The sequence below is a fragment of the Schistocerca nitens genome, chromosome 6 (genome assembly GCF_023898315.1).
Source record: "Schistocerca nitens isolate TAMUIC-IGC-003100 chromosome 6, iqSchNite1.1, whole genome shotgun sequence".
Classification (NCBI taxonomy): Eukaryota; Metazoa; Arthropoda; class Insecta; order Orthoptera; family Acrididae; genus Schistocerca; species Schistocerca nitens.
In genome coordinates this window covers 224,647,925-224,664,605 of record NC_064619.1, presented here as the reverse complement: position 1 = coordinate 224,664,605, position 16,681 = coordinate 224,647,925, and the positions used below count along the sequence as shown (strand labels likewise).

At 40.9% G+C, this 16,681-nt stretch overlaps 1 protein-coding gene across 3 annotated transcripts in view; it reads right to left on the bottom strand.

Annotated features, from left to right (window-relative positions):
• Window positions 1–16,681, bottom strand: part of LOC126262268 (uncharacterized) — a 508,717-nt gene that overhangs the window by 301,737 nt on the left and 190,299 nt on the right. The gene's annotated exons all lie outside the window — the stretch shown is intronic.

Sequence of the window (16,681 nt, the reverse complement as noted above, 5' to 3'; positions counted from 1 at the left end):
CGCGTGGCCGTCATTAAAAAAGACATTTTTCACTGCGGCTAGATATTTCCATCACCGACTATCTCCTCCGAATGCCAGAGAGGTTTTGTTGACTACCACCTTCATAGGGAGAAATGGCCATCTTTATAAGAGAAACCAGAGCTCGCGCGGAAAGATTTAGGAGCTCGTTTTCCCAATGCACTATACGACAGCGGAAAGATCGAGAAATGGTCTAGAAGTGACTCGCTGTAGCCTCTGTCAAACACTTATTTGTGAACTGCAGAGTTATAATGTAGACGCAGATGTAAGAGGGAGAAACAAGGTGGCGACTGTTTCTGAATTTCTTGGGTGGGTGGTTTACGTCAATGCTTGTGTTGACTACGGCTCACCTACCTGCCATTTACCTTTGCCTGCTATCACTTGATAGAGAGACGTGACTGTAGGGCTCTTAGTTTTTGAGGTCGTGTGACCAGGGCCTCCCGTCTGGTAGACCGATCGCCGGGTGCAATTCTTTCGATCTGACGCCATTCAGCGACTTGCGCGTCGATGGGTATAAAATGATGATGATTAAGACAACACAACACTTAGTCTATGAGCGGAGAAAATCACCGACCCTACCGGGAATCGAACCCGGGCCCTTAGGATTGACATTCAGTCGCGCTGACCACTCAGCTACCGGGGGCGGACAGTTTTTGACTTTATGACCGAAAATTGCGTTTGCGTTGCAGAGGATAAAATGTCACAGGACTATGTCGATTTTGTCTGCTTCATCACCTGCCTTTTCGATTGTGTAGGTACAGTATTTCTGCTTATAAAAGGAAATTTGCAAATTATAACAGTAACTAGCAACTACATACGCTACTTTTATGCCTTTCTGAAATATTTTTTGCACCTAGAGGTGAATAAATACATACGGACTTCAAACAGGTTCTGATGGAATGGAAGTGACTTGAAATCTTCCATTACCGTCATTATATTGGGAACGACGAGTATCTTCAAGCCTCTTCGACATAAGAAGTGCTTCAGGAGGATACGGTGGCAATTCTATAAGCTTTAAATCCTGTTGGCTTTTGTGTCGCGATCAAGGATCATCGTTTGTATAATGAGTTTCAAGACGTTTCACAAGCGCGAGTGGCTGTCATTGTCACTAAACAAACGTCAATCCACGATCCCGAGACAAAAGCAAAGAGGCAGTACGTCATCATATGGCCACGAAAGCCTCTATAGTTTTTGAAGAACGGTCTTTGCAAATCCTTCCCGTTGAAATGTGACTTAAGGGTTTAGAGCCGACAAGGCAGCGAGCATCTGGCTTCCGTACCAAGTCTGCCAACACTGAAATAAAAATGCAGCCGAACAGCTGTGAAGCTACATTTGGTTGTGGTCTAACGACATGATGAGGGGGAAGGACATATATAAATATTTCCATTAATGACGAAGAGGATGTAGCGTGATTTTAGTGCTGCGACTCATTCAGCCGATCAAAAGGCAGAGATGTATGCTCGAAATGTATAAGCTATTCAAAATAGAGCCAAGCAGTTTGCACCTCAGCAGTCAAAAATAAATAAATCAAATAAAATACAAGAAAATCGAGAGTTCCTCCGATAGTCTAAAAAGTTTCGAGACTGGATTAGTAAAAAATAGAGATAAGATTTTACGGTGGTTTTCATGTTTCAGTTGTTCTACATAGTCTCTCTTTACTTGAGTATGACGCACAGAACATTCATATAACCAAGTAAAAACTAAAACCAAACTCCTCCCGAACAGGCCATGAAGGCCCAACGGTACCCACCAGCCGCCGTGTCATCCTCAGCCCATTGGCGTCACTGGATGCGGATATGCAGCACACCGCTCTCCTGGCCCTGCGTCACTTTCCGAGGCCGGAGCCTCACAAGGGCTGAGTGCACCCCGCTTGCCAACAGTGCTCGGCAGACCGGATGGTCACCCATCCAAGAGCTAGCCCAGCCCGACAGCGCTTAACTTCGGTGATCCGATGGGGATCGGTGTTACCACTATGGCAAGGCCGATATAACCAAGTGAAACTGTCAAAAAAGTTCTTCTTTGGGATGTTGTTCATCTCGTGCGTCACACTGGCTTCAATGTCAGTTACGTCGTGACCCATCGAGTGTATTTCTGCACTTTGCATTTTATGGTAGGTTCGTGTTGGTAACACCAAGTCTCATCAGCCTGGCGATTTTTGCAGAAGATAATTGACCGCGTTTTGCATTTCACTCAGTTCGATTTCTGGGGAATGTCTGGAACACTTGATTTAGAGATCTCTCTCCACTGCGATTTGTGAAACAACAACGTTGGCACACTAAGGCCACACGTCCACTACTTACTGCCTGCTCGTAACAGAATGTTCGAATGCACGGCGCGCGCTGTAGCCGCGTGATCTGTGACGCCTTGCCACGGTTCGCGCGGCTCACCCCGTCGGAGATGGGTGTGTGTGTTGTCCTTAGCGTAAGTTAGTTTTAAGTTAGGTTAAGTAGTGTGTGAGCCTAGGGACCGACGACCTCAGCAGTTTGGTCCCACAGGAACTTACCACAGTTTTCCAGATTTCCAGATCGAATGCACACCTGTTGTTTGTGTTTGTTGGTTCACGCTGCCACCTTAGTTACTGCACTGACGCCGCTTACACGTCAGGAATAAACTCAGTCTCTGAACTTTTTGGACGGACGTTGTATGGCAATCAAATAATGGTTGTCTCAATATCTGAATTGGAAATACTGTCCAGGACTCGAAGATAGATGAAATTTTAAACCCGACTTGCTGGTTAAGTTCCTGAGGATAACGCCATAAGATATTTTGAATATAGTTAATGAACACTGTTACTTTCTTAGGATCGCCGTTCTAACCTTTAACTCATGTGTTATTTGTTGCAGCTTTATGCCATTGATTTAATAGCAAAGAAACGAATATCTATGTTAAGAGGAAATGTGCATCATTTTGTCACTCAGGGTCGACAACGTTTTTTGAAATTGTGAATTCACGGGTATACTAATTACTTTATGTTAAACTCTCTTGAATATGCTATTCTTGCAACATTGGTGTAATATAAAATTGTATTTAGACAATGTAAACTGCCTTAAGCCAGGTTTGGAATATAAATTATGTTTTAGTGTTGAATTTTCTCATGTTGAGAAATCAGAAGGGACGATCTGTTTTACTTGGTAAAAACTTTTTAAAGCGAAGATCACATATATATTTCTTTATTTAAACAAGCCATTACGACAGACATTGCTGTCATCTTCATGTCTTCAAAAATTTTTGTTATAAAAGGTATTCATTTTGAATTGCAACCTCACGCCAAGTTGTCACGTAAGTAGCTAAAATGTAGCACATTATATAAAGTTTTGTCATAAGCAAAACATTTAAAATCAAAAAGCACCTTTGTATAATAAGCTACATTTTAGCCACTAACATGACAACTTGGTGTGAGGTTCCATCTCAAATTGAACAAGATGTATAACAAAAATTTTTGAAGACCTGAAAATGACAGCCAACGCTGACGAAACCGGTCGTTGTAAGTAAAGATATATTCATGCGAACTTGGCTTTAGAAAGTTTTTTCAAGTTTTAGTATGTTGTTTTGGGCCGTCTTCCACTTTTCCTAAGACTACAGTATTTGTATCTTTATCAGCCATTTCACTTCGATTGTTAGGTAAACGAATTCTCCAGACTTTTTCACGCATTCCAGTGTCTAGATTTACATACCCACGTTGCTCCTACATTTTTTCCCACCTTAGAGGGGCCGTCGACTCCGTCTTTCTTTATCTCTTGGAATCCAACAGTTAACTCTTTGGCCAATTCGCGTCATTACATGTCCAACCAACGTTCGTGTCATTCCCGTCACAGTCACAGTAACGCCTCCTTATCCATTTGTTACTTTCGCTGTGCCGGCCGCGGTGGCCGTGCGGTTCTAGGCGCTGCAGTCCGGAACCGCGGGACTGCTACGGTCGCAGGTTCGAATCCTGCCTCGGGCATGGATGTGTGTGATGTCCTTAGGTTAGTTAGGTTTAAGTAGTTCTAAGTTCTAGGGGACTGATGACCTAAGATGTTAAGTCCCATAGTGCTCAGAGCCATTTGAACCATTTTTGAACTTTCGCTGTCTCTCCCGGTAGTTCTCAATTCGCATCTCTCTCTGCTGCCTGGTGAGCAACACTACATTTGAAAGTTTTCCACGTTGAATGCTATGTACCACTGTCATAAGCGGCAACCGGTCATACACACTGATTATAAAACTTCCATTTAACACAAGCCGGACTTTTAATTTTGAATACTCTGTTTAGGTTACCTAATTCAGTGAAGGCAATTTTTCTTTTCTTTTTACTTTTTTCTGTCCACTAATTTGTTGCATACCACTCCAATAAATATAAAAACTCCAATTGGTTCTATGACTTCACTGTCAATTTTGACAAGTACAGTTCCCATTATGATGTTTTCGTTGTGAATTATTTTAATCTTCTTGTAACTGATTTTGAAGTCCTCTTTCAAAATTATTCTCTTTAGTTCTCCCATTCATTGTTGAAGTCTGTTGCACTGGATGCAAACGCTACAATGCCAGAAGCAAAGCGAAGGTGATTCCAATATGATCCTTTAACAAGTATTCTTTTCTTGTTTTTATAGTTTCCGGGTTTGAAAATGTCCTCTCGGCAGGGCTATTGAGAACAGGGCCCCGACTCTTTCTTGTGTTCACATTGACATTTCATCAGTAACATTACCAGGTGCCAAGTTTCACTTCTTTACAGATGATAAAAACATTACAATAAATAACATACCAATTATAGTTTTAGAAATTTCGGTTAACGAATTTTTCGCGGCCAGTAGTAAATGGTAATCTTATACTTTGTCACTAAACTCTGAAAAAAAAAAGTTATATGCGTATAGAATCGTCAGAGATTTCCACCGTAGCACATTCCTAAAATATGACGGCAAGCAGATAGAAGACGTTGACAGTGCTAAATTCTTGGGATTACAGATTGATAATAAACTCAGCTGGGAGGAACATATCACACAACGGCTGAAGCGCTTAAATAAATTTCTATTTTCAGTGTGGATGTTGTCAGACAAAGACCATGCAAAAATAAGAAAGGTAGCATACTTTTTAAAGCATACTTTGCTTACTTTCATTCCATAATGTCATATGGTATCGTTTTTTGTGGAAACTCATCAAGACAAGCTAAAGTTTTCAAAGTTCTAATACGAATTTTTACTGGTGGGAACTCAAGAACAACATGCCTCCTTATGGAATGGGGATACTAACTACTACTTGTCAATATATTTATTCCTTAAAGAAATTTGTCGTTAAAAGTAAATCTCTTCTTTAACCGACAGCTCAGTTCATGGAGTAACTACTAGAAATGAAAATAACCTTCACAAAGATTTAATGTCATCTACATAGGTCCAGAAAGATGTCCATTATTCAGGAACACACTTTTCAATAACTTGCCAGCAGCCATAAAGAGTTTTAACTACTAATAAATTTCAATTTAAGAAGATGCTAAAGGATTTATTGAAGCCAACACCTTCTACTCCACTGATGACTTCTGCAATAGAACCGACTGATGTGTAAATGTTAGTGAAATTTCATGTAATGCGAGTATTACGCACAATTTAACTTCTGTAAAAATTCAGGGCAGTAATGCTGTCAATCAACAGCCTAAGAATTATCATATGCACCACAGTGTGGTGAACATGTACATGTTTTGAGACATGTTTGTCATTGACTTTTAAATGAAAATATGTTTAAGAATTTGTGACTTATTCCATATCCACCAGGGCAGTTTCTTTTGGGATATGTGGAACGTACAGTAGCATATCTTTCTTTTTCTTTGTAAATGTGTACTGTGTACCGTTGTTTTCTGACATGTTCTGCATCCTGGACAATCTCCTTCATATGGGTCTTTTGCAACGACAAGTTCATCTAATCTGTTCTAATTCAATCTAGAGAATCGCCTTGCCTGACTTTTCGACTAAACTTTACGAAGGGCCATCTACACGCCACGTTTGTTTATGGGACAGGGCAGTTGTTGGCCATGCGACTCCGTGCCCAATTGGAGTTAGCCAATAGGACGATAGTACTAGTATGTGCTTAGCCAATTAAGAGCTGTTTTTGCTTGATACGTCTTTATGCCGCTAATATACGAATTACTCATATTTTGTGGCGGCCTTTCTTTCACATTCGGCTTTTGACGGATATTGATGACACATTTCACTGGCTTCCTCTGACGAGAGATACAACCTAGTCCTTCTGGACCCAGAATGTCGCCTTTTCTGTGCACTTTATTCGTCAGTTTCTAGAATTTCTCTTTTTGGTTCACTGCCCTGAAACCTGATAACCTTGCAGCATGATTGAACGCTATTCTGTCCACTTTATCCCTGTCTTGAGGTGAGAGAATTTTGGCCAGTGAAAAATACGAAGCACTTAAAAAAGAGCTAACATAATTTAAATCCTCGCTATTTGTTGGATTATTTCACGAAGGAGTGCTTGACTAGTCCTTTTGTAGATCTTCACGGTTTCCATTGCCTGTACACGGTGACAGTTACGATGAAACTGTGGATAACATCAGAGTTTACTGACATTTGTGCCGGGATGGAATACGCTGACATTTCTGCGTAGCCCAAGAGACTTCACGAAGTTTCTTGTTTTCGCATCGTTGGCTTCGCCAACTCACAAACTGTCAGCTTCGAAAATAATCTAGACCTCGGGCTAAGCTACAGATCAGTTTTCCTTCAGAACCAGGCTTTCTGCTGTCACTTTCGTTGGCTTCGCCAACTCACAACCAAACTATCACATACCAAGGTAGCCTAGACCTCGTATGAAGATAGGCACATCATCCTGACACTGGTAAAGGCAGGATAAGTTATCACAAGAAATGACTGTTCACAGTTTTTTCAACCTTTCATTGCACATTAAAACTAATGCCTAGAATGACATGTCGTAGACTAGAGCCTGCTGTGCTACATTGCTAGACGAGAAACAAATTCTTGGTGTGCCTGTATGCTACCCGCGAAAAGCCGTTTATCCCAGCAAGATTAGATTAGATTAATACTAGTTCCATGGATCATGAATACGAAATTTCGTAATGATGTGGAACGAGTCGAATTTTCCAATACATGACATAATTAGGTTAATTTAACAACATACTTAAGTTAATATAACAACTTTATTTTATTGTGTTTTTTTTCCTTAATTTATATCTAAAAATTCCTCTATGGAGTAGAAGGAGTTGTCATTCAGAAATTCTTTTAATTTCTTCTTAAATACTTGTTGGTTATCTGTCAGACTTTTGATACTATTTGGTAAGTGACCAAAGACTTTAGTGCCAGTATAATTCACCCCTTTCTGTGCCAAAGTTAGATTTAATCTTGAATAGTGAAGATCATCCTTTCTCCTAGTATTGTAGTTATGCACACTGCTATTACTTTTGAATTGGGTTTGGTTGTTAATAACAAATTTCATAAGAGAGTATATATATTGAGAAGCTACTGTGAATATCCCTAGATCCTTAAATAAATGTCTGCAGGATGATCTTGGGTGGACTCCAGCTATTATTCTGATTACACGCTTTTGTGCAATAAATACTTTATTCCTCAGTCATGAATTACCCCAAAATATGATGCCATATGAAAGCAATAAGTGAAAATAGGCGTAGTAAGCTAATTTACTAAGATGTTTATCACCAAAATTTGCAATGACCCTTATTGCATAAGTAGCTGAACTCAAACGTTTCAGCAGATCATCAATGTGTTTCTTCCAATTTAATCTCTCATCAATGGACACACCTAAAAGTTTGCAATGTTCTACCTTAGCTATATGCTTCTGATTAAGGTCTATATTTATTAATGGCGTCATACCATTCACTGTACGGAACTGTATGCACTGTGTCTTATCAAAATTCAGTGAGAGTCCGTTTACAAGGAACCACTTAGTAATTTTCTGAAAGACAGTATTGGCAATTTCATCAGTTAATTCTTGTTTGTCAGGTGTGATTACTATACTTGTATCATCAGCAAAGAGAACTAACTTCGCCTCTTCGTGAATATAGAATGGCAAGTCATTAATATATAATAAGAACAACAAAGGACCCAAGACTGACCCTTGTGGAACCCCATTCTTGATAGTTCCCCAGTTTGAGGAATGTGCTGATCTTTGCATGTTACGAGAACTACTTATTTCAACTTTCTGCACTCTTCCAGTTAGGTACGAATTAAACCATTTGTGCACTGTCCCACTCATGCCACAATACTTGAGCTTGTCTAGCAGAATTTCATGATTTACACAATCAAAAGCCTTTGAGAGATCACAAAAAATCCCAATGGGTGGTGTTCGGTTATTCAGATCATTCAAAATTTGATTGGTGAAAGCATATATGGCATTTTCTGTTGAAAAACCTTTCTGGAAACCAAACTGACATTTTGTTAGTACTTCATTTTTACAGATATGTGAAGCTACTCTTGAATACATTACTTTCTCAAAAATTTTGGATAAAGCTGTTAGAAGGGAGATTGGACGGTAATTGTTGACATCAGATCTATCCCCCTTTTTATGCAAAGGTATAACAATAGCATATTTCAGTCTATCAGGGAAAATGCCCTGTTCCAGAGAGCTATTACACAGGTGGCTGAGAATCTTACTTATCTGTTGAGAACAAGCTTTTAGTATTTTGCTGGAAATGCCATCAATTCCATGCGAGTTTTTGCTTTTAAGCAAGTTTATTATTTTCCTAATTTCAGAGGGAGAAGTGGGTGAGATTTCAATTGTATCAAATTGCATAGGTATGGCCTCTTCCATTAACAGCCTAGCATCTTCTAATGAACACCTGGATCCTACTATGTCCACAACATTTAGAAAATGATTATTAAAAATATTTTCAACTTCTGACTTTTTGTTCGTAAAGTTTTCATTCAATTTGATGGTAATACTGTCTTCCTCTGCTCTTGGTTGACCTGTTTCTCTTTTAATAATAAACCAAATTGTTTTAATTTTATTATCAGAGTTGCTGATTTCAGACATGATACACATACTCCTGGATTTTTTAATAACTTTTCTTAATATAACACAGTAGTTTTTATAATTTTTGATAGTTTCTGGGTCACTACTCTTTCTTGCTGTCAGATACATTTCCCTTTTCCGGTTACAAGATATTTTTATACCCTTAGTAAGCCATGGTTTGTTACAAGGTTTCTTACGAGTATATTTAACTATTTTCTTGGGGAAGCAGTTTTCAAATGCATTTACAAAAATGTCATGAAATAAATTATATTTGAAATTGGCATCAGGTTCACGGTACACCTCATCCCAGTCTAACTGCTGTAGGCCAGGCTCCGCAGAAATGTCTCTCCGTTGAAGTGTCACTCTGCACGAAGGCTTCAACGCCTAACCTCATTATGGCGACACCAGATTGCTGAGTATTCCACCTTTTTTTATGCAAAGATTCTCTTGTCTCTTTCGTTTACCAAGATGATCATGTGACTGTAGAACTGAATATGTTTCGGGACACTAGATAGCCTCTTCCTTTGCAGGAAATGATCAGGCACAGAAACTAGGCACCTTATATACCTCTGGCTCCAGGAGGTCATAAGCGCCCCCGAATCGGTGCTCGTCCTGTCCCTCGACAATGTGTAAGTAGCATGTAAGTAGGCTGTTCAGGTTTTCATGTTGGTAACGCCACGTAGTGCTCTGTTGAATATCGCTGAGTGCGCTGTGCGCAGTCTGTGGCTGGTTTGCATTTTTGGAATTTGCTATTGTAGTGTTGGGCAGTTGGCTGTTAACAGCGCGTAGCGTTGGACAGTTGGTGAGCCGCCAGCAGTGGTGGATGTGGAGAGAGAGAGAGAGATGCCAGAGTTTTGAGCGGACGATCTGGACGCGTGTCCGTCAGAAAAAGGAAATTTGTTTAACTGGATGTCACAAAATTATATATATATTATGACCTTTGAACGCTATTAAGGTAAATGCATTGTTTGTTCTCTGTCAAAATCTTTCATTTGCTAACTATGCCTATCAGTAGTTAGTGCCTTCAGTAGTTCGAATCTTTTATTTAGCTGTCAGTAGTGGCGCTCGCTGTATTGCAGTAGTTCGAGTAACGAAGATTTTTGTGAGGTAAGTGAATTGTGAAAGGTATAGGTTATTGTTAGACGGGGCCATTCTTTTGTAGGGATTATTGAAAGTCAGATTCCGTTGCGCTAAAAATATTGTGTGTCAGTTTAGTGTTGATCAGAATAAGTAAAGAGAGTAATGTCTGAGTACGTTCAGTTTTGCTCAGCTGTTTGAAAAGCAAATAATGTAAGAGGTTTACCAGCACAGCAATTCATAAATTTTTCTAAGCGGACGTTTCAAATTGAATATGAAAGTTGCTCAATAAGAATAAAAAAGACCCAACATGAATGGGACGGAAATCGGTAGATGTGATGTACGTATGTAGACCAAAAAAAAAAAATGATTACAATTTCAGAAAAACTGGATGATTCACTCAAGAGAAATAGCTTCACAAATTGAGCAAGTCCAAAAAATGGTTCAAATGGCTCTGAGCACTATGGGACTTAACTGCTGTGGTCATCAGTCCCCTAGAACTTAGAACTACTTAAACCTAACTAACCTAAGGCCACCACACACATCCATGCCCGAGGTAGGATTCGAACCTGCGACCGTAGCGGTCGCGCGGTTCCGGACCGTAGCGCCTAGAACCGCTCGGCCACTCCGGCCGGCGAGCAAGTCCACCTCTGGACCTTATGCAAGTAGTTATTCGGCTTGGCATTGGCTGATAGAGTTGTTGGATGTCCTCCTGAGCAGCAACAGCAAAAAGATTGAAAACAGTATTACGATATCTTACACTGTTTCAGAAGTATTTGACTCATGCTGTGTAAGAATAATGTCTCTATACAGACACGTTTCCCAACATCTGTGTATAACGAAATTTAGCATTGACGTTACATTCTAATAATGCGCACTGAACGGAAACATTGAGAGAATTAATCTGTAGTTATGAACTGATTATACCATCGAAGCAATTCAGAGGCGAGCTGCTAGATTTGTTAACGGTAGGTCCAAACAACGCTCAAATATTTGGGAGATGCTTTGGGATCTCAAATGGGAATCGCCGAAGAGAAGGCGATGTTCTCTTCGAGGAGCACTACTAAGAAAATTTAGAGAACCGGCATTTGAGGCTGACTACAGGACGACTCTACTGCTGCTAACGGACATTTCGCGAAAGGATCACGAACATATGAGAGATTAGGGCTCGTATAGAAGCATACAGACAGTCGTTTACCTCTCGCTCTCTGTTTGCGAGTGGAACAGGAAAAGAAATGACTAGTGTTCCCTCCGACATGCAACATATGGTGTCTGGCGGAGCGTATGTACATGTAGATTCACAAAGGCTCGAAGCTGAAAAAATTTATCAACCTTGTTTTGGAGCGCTATTCCATGTTGTTTTTGTGGTCTTCAGTCCTGAGACTGGTTTGATGCAACTCTCCATGCTACTCTATCCTGTGCAAGCTTCTTCATCTCCCAGTACCTACTGCAACCTACATCCTTCTGAATCTGCTTAGTGTATTCATCTCTTGGTCTCCCTCAACGATTTTTACCCTCCACGCTGCCCTCCAATGCTAAATTTGTGATCCCTTGATGCCTCGAAACATGTCCTACCAACCGATCCCTTCTTCTAGTCAAGTTGTGCCACAAACTTCTCTTCTCCCCAATCCTATTCAATACCTCCTCATTAGTTACGTGATCTACCCACCTTATCTTCAGCATTCTTCTGTAGCACCACATTTCGAAAGCTTCTATTCTCTTCTTGTCCAAACTGGTTATCGTCCATGTTTCACTTCCATACATGGCTACACTCCATACAAATACTTTCAGAAACGACTTCCTGACACTGAAATCTATACTTGATGTTAACAAATTTCTCTTCTTCAGAAACGCTTTCCTTGCCATTGCCAGTCTACATTTTATATCCTCTCTACTTCGACCATCATCAGTTATTTTGCCCCCCAAATAGCAAAACTCATTTACTACTTTAAGTGTCTCATTTCCTAATCTAATTCCCTCAGCATCACACGATTTAATTCGACTACATTCCATTTTCCTCGTTTTGCTTTTGTTGATGTTCATCTTATATCCTCCTTTCAAGACACTGTCCATTCCGTTCAACTGCTCTTCCAAGTCCTTTGCTGTCTCTGACAGAATTACAATGTCATCGGCAAACCTCAAAGTTTTTATTTCTTCTCCCTGGATTTTAATACCTACTCCAAATTTTTCTTTCGTTTCCTTTACTGCTTGCTCAATATACAGATTGAATAACATCGGGGAGAGGCTACAACCCCGTCTCACTCCCTTCCCAACCACTGCATCCCTTTCAAGTCCCTTGACTCTTATAACTGCCATCTGGTTTCTGTACAAATTGTAAATAGCCTTTCGCTCCCTGTATTTTACCCCTGCCACCTTCAGAATTTGAAAGAGAGTATTCCAGTTAACGTTGTCAAAAGCTTTCTCTAAGCCTACAAATGCTAGAAACGTAGGTTTGCCTGTTCTTAATCTTTCTTCTAAGATAAGTCGTAAGGTTAGTATTGCCTCACGTGTTCCAACATTTCTACGGAATCCAAACTGATCTTCCCCGAGGTCCACTTCGACCAGTTTTTCCATTCGTCTGTAAAGAATTTGCGTTAGTATTTTGCAGCTGTGACTTATTAAACTGATAGTTCGGTAATTTTCACATCTGTCAACACCTGCTTTCTTTGGGATTGGAATTATTATATTCTTCTTGAAGTCTGTGAGTATTTCGCCTGTCTCATACATCTTGCTCACCAGATGGTAGAGTTTTGTCATGACTGGTTCTCCCAAGGCCATCAGTAATTCTAATGGAATGTTGTCTACTCCCGGGGCCTTGTTTTGACTCAGGTCTTTCAGTGCTCTGTCAAACTCTTCACGCAGTATCTTATCTCCCATTTCATCTTCATCTACATCCTCTTCCAGTTCCATAATATTGTCCTCAAGTACATCGCCCTTGTATAAACCCTCTATATACTCCTTCCACCTTTCTGCCTTCCCTTCTTTGCTTAGAACTGGGTTGCTGTCTGAGCTCTTGATATTCGTACAAGTGGTTCTCTTCTCTCCAAAGGTCTCTTTAATTTTCCTGTAGGCAGTATCTATCTTACCCCTAGTGAGACAAGCCTCTACATCCTTACATTTGTCCTCTAGCCATCCCTGCTTAGCCATTTTGCACTTCCTGTCGATCTCATTTTTGAGACGTTTGTATTCCTTTTTGCCTGCTTCATTTACTGCATTTTTATATTTTCTCCTTTCATCAATTAAATTCAATATTTCTTCTGTTATCCAAGGATTTCTATTAGCCCTCGTCTTTTTACCTACTTGATCCTCTGCTGCCTTCACTACTTCATCCCTCAGTACTACCCATTCTTCTTCTACTGTATTTCTTTCCCCCATTCCTGTCAATTGTTCCCTTGTGCTCTCCCTGAAACTCTCTACAACCTCTGGTTCTTTCAGTTTATCCAGGTCCCATCTCCTTAAATTCCCACCTTTTTGCAGTTTCTTCAGTTTCAATCTGCAGTTTATAACCAATAGATTGTGGTCAGAATCCACATCTGCCCCTGGAAATGTCTTACAATTTAAAACCTGGTTCCTAAATCTCTGTCTTACCATTATATAATCTATCTGAAACCTATTAGTATCTCCAGGATTCTTCCAGGTACACAACCTTCTTTTATGATTCTTGAACCAAGTGTTAGCTATGATTAAGTTATGCTCTGTGCAAAATTCTACAAGGAGGCTTCCTCTTTCATTTCTTCCCCCCAATCCATATTCACCTACTATGTTTCCTTCTCTCCCTTTTCCTACTGCCGAATTCCAGTCACCCATGACTATTAAATTTTCGTCTCCCTTCACTACCTGAATAATTTCTTTTATCTCGTCATACATTTCATCAATTTCTTCATCATCTGCAGAGCTAGTTGGCATATAAACTTGTACTACTGTAGTAGGCGTGGGCTTTGTGTCTCTCTTGGCCACAATAATGCGTTCACTATGCTGTTTGTAGTAGCTAACCCGCACTCCTATTTTTTTATTCATTATTAAACCTACTCCTGCATTACCCCTATTTGATTTTGTATTTATAACCCTGTAATCACCTGACCAAAAGTCTTCTTCCTCCTGCCACCAAACTTCACTAATTCCCACTGTATCTAACTTTAACCTATCCATTTCCCTTTTTAAATTTTCTAACCTACCTGCCCGATTAAGGGATCTGACATTCCACGCTCCGATCCGTAGAACGCCAGTTTTCTTTCTCCTGATAACGACGTCCTCCTGAGTAGTCCCCGCCCGGAGATCCGAATGGGGGACTATTTTACCTCCGGAATATTTTACCCAAGAGGACGCCATCATCATTTAATCATACAGTAAAGCTGCATGTCCTCGGGAAAAATTACGGCTGTAGTTTCCCCTTGCTTTCAGCCGTTCGCAGTACCAGCACAGCAAGGCCGTTTTGGTTAATGTTACAAGGCCAGATCAGTCAATCATCCAGACTGTTGCCCCTGCAACTACTGAAAAGGCTGCTGCACCTCTTCAGGAACCACATGTTTGTCTGGCCTCTCAGCAGATACCCCTCCGTTGTGGTTGCACCTACGGTACGGCCATCTGTATCGCTGAGGCACGCAAGCCTCCCCACCAACGGCAGGGTCCATGGTTCATGGGGGAACAGATTACAGTTTTCATTGATGCTAAATGTGTCTGTCCAAGGCAAATATATCTTAAACTCAATTCCATTTTAATTTTTTAACCTTGTAATTTAACTGCAAGTATTTTCATAAGCTCTCTACAATACCGATATGTCTATAGAAATGTTATCAATTGCAGCAGTGCCAGTTTAAGAAACTTCTGTCGTGAACTGTATGAGGGAGAGTTAGAATATATGATGGCAAGAGATTTAACTAAAGCTGCAGAATAGGTACCGGTACGCCCTTAACATTTAAATTAAAATTTTCGCTTAATATTACTTTATTCTTTTGAGAAGTTAAAAAACTTTAACAGTGTGTCTAGTTGTTCCAGAACTCAAAACCACTGGCTGGAACCAAATACTTCGTGATTATTACTATGAACTTCGCATGAATTTCTACATCTATACCACAAGTTTCAAATGCTCCTTACTGCAAAATCTTTGAGTGTCAACCTTCTTAGATTTGTATTCTTTCTTCATATAAGTGGCAACTCCGCCTTGAACTTTACTTTAGAGAGTAGTTCGTGCTCCCTGAATGACTATAAATTATAACGGATTGTACTTTCCCCACATGGCCATACCGAAACGAATCAAAACTCCACAACCATACCCAACAGCTAGACTACACAGTCTCTGCCAGGCAGCCACATAACGACTAGTCGCATGCGATTTATCAGACTCTTTGGGAGTTACGCGCGATCAGTGATCGATTGTGCTGCAATCAGCGATATCCCCACACTAGTGTGGTCTACGAAATGATCGCGCGACCTGGCGGTGGACATCTGCGATTCTTCAGTCCATCGACTATAATACCACATGTAGCTGCAATGAATTGACGCACTGAGTGGCCGCTCGGTTAGAGGTGTCATGTCACGGATTGCACGGCCCCTCCCGCCGGAGTGTGTGTGTGTGTGTCGTTCTTAGCAAAACTTAGTTTAAGTAGTGTGTACGTCCAGGGACCGATGACCTTAGCAGTTTTTTCCCTTAGGAATTCACACACATTTTGCAATCAATTGACTATGGTCTTGACGAAACAAACACGTGATGTATCCAGGAAGTTATGTGTGGAAACCACCGAAAGTCAAATAGAGACGAAAGAACCATTGTCTTCGGCAGTGTACTTACTAGCCGAGATGGCTGCTCAATCCTCAACCAGAGAACCAGAAGATGATGACGTGCGACACATGTGTATCTGCTTTCCCTGCTGCCTTCACTTCGCGATATCTGAGCAGGCGACTGGACAAAGCATTGCCACCAGGTGGAGTGTCGTGACTCAGGCAATGTCTGCGTGAGTCACGCCCCTCTACAGATGCCAAGAGCCAGCCACAGCTGTTCTTTCCACTGCACGCAACACCAGGCATAAAGTGAACTAACGAAAGAAACATTATACTACCGCAATGAACAGAGTGTAAGCCATACGAAACGTTTAGTTGGTGACTGGGAGGAATAAATCGCTGCACCTGTCCCTTGTCACCTGACAAGGAAAACCCCCTTTGATTTAGTGAAAATGGCACGGTGGGCAGCCTGTCAAAAACTGAACACAGATCAAACATGAAAACAGGAAGGTGTATGAAAGAAGCAAAATAGAGACAGTGAACGGTCCAAGCCCATGATGTGCAACATCGAGCGACTCGTAAGAACCACGGTGTCGTGGCTGTGTGGTCACGGTGTTGACTGCAAAGCGAGAGATCCACGTGTGAACCTCTCTCGTGCCCCCCCCCCCCCCCCGTTTTTTGTTTTTTACTATTTATGAACTGCCTGTCCGGTCAATGAAGTGTCAAATGGTTCAAATGGCTCTGAGCACTATGGGACTCAACATCTGTGGTCATAAGTCCCCTAGAACTTAGAACTACTTAAACCTAACTAACCTAAGGACATCACACACATCCATGCCCGAGGCAGGATTCGAACCTGCAACCGAAGCGGTCACGCGGTGCCAGACTGAAGCGCCTTTAACCGCACGGCCAC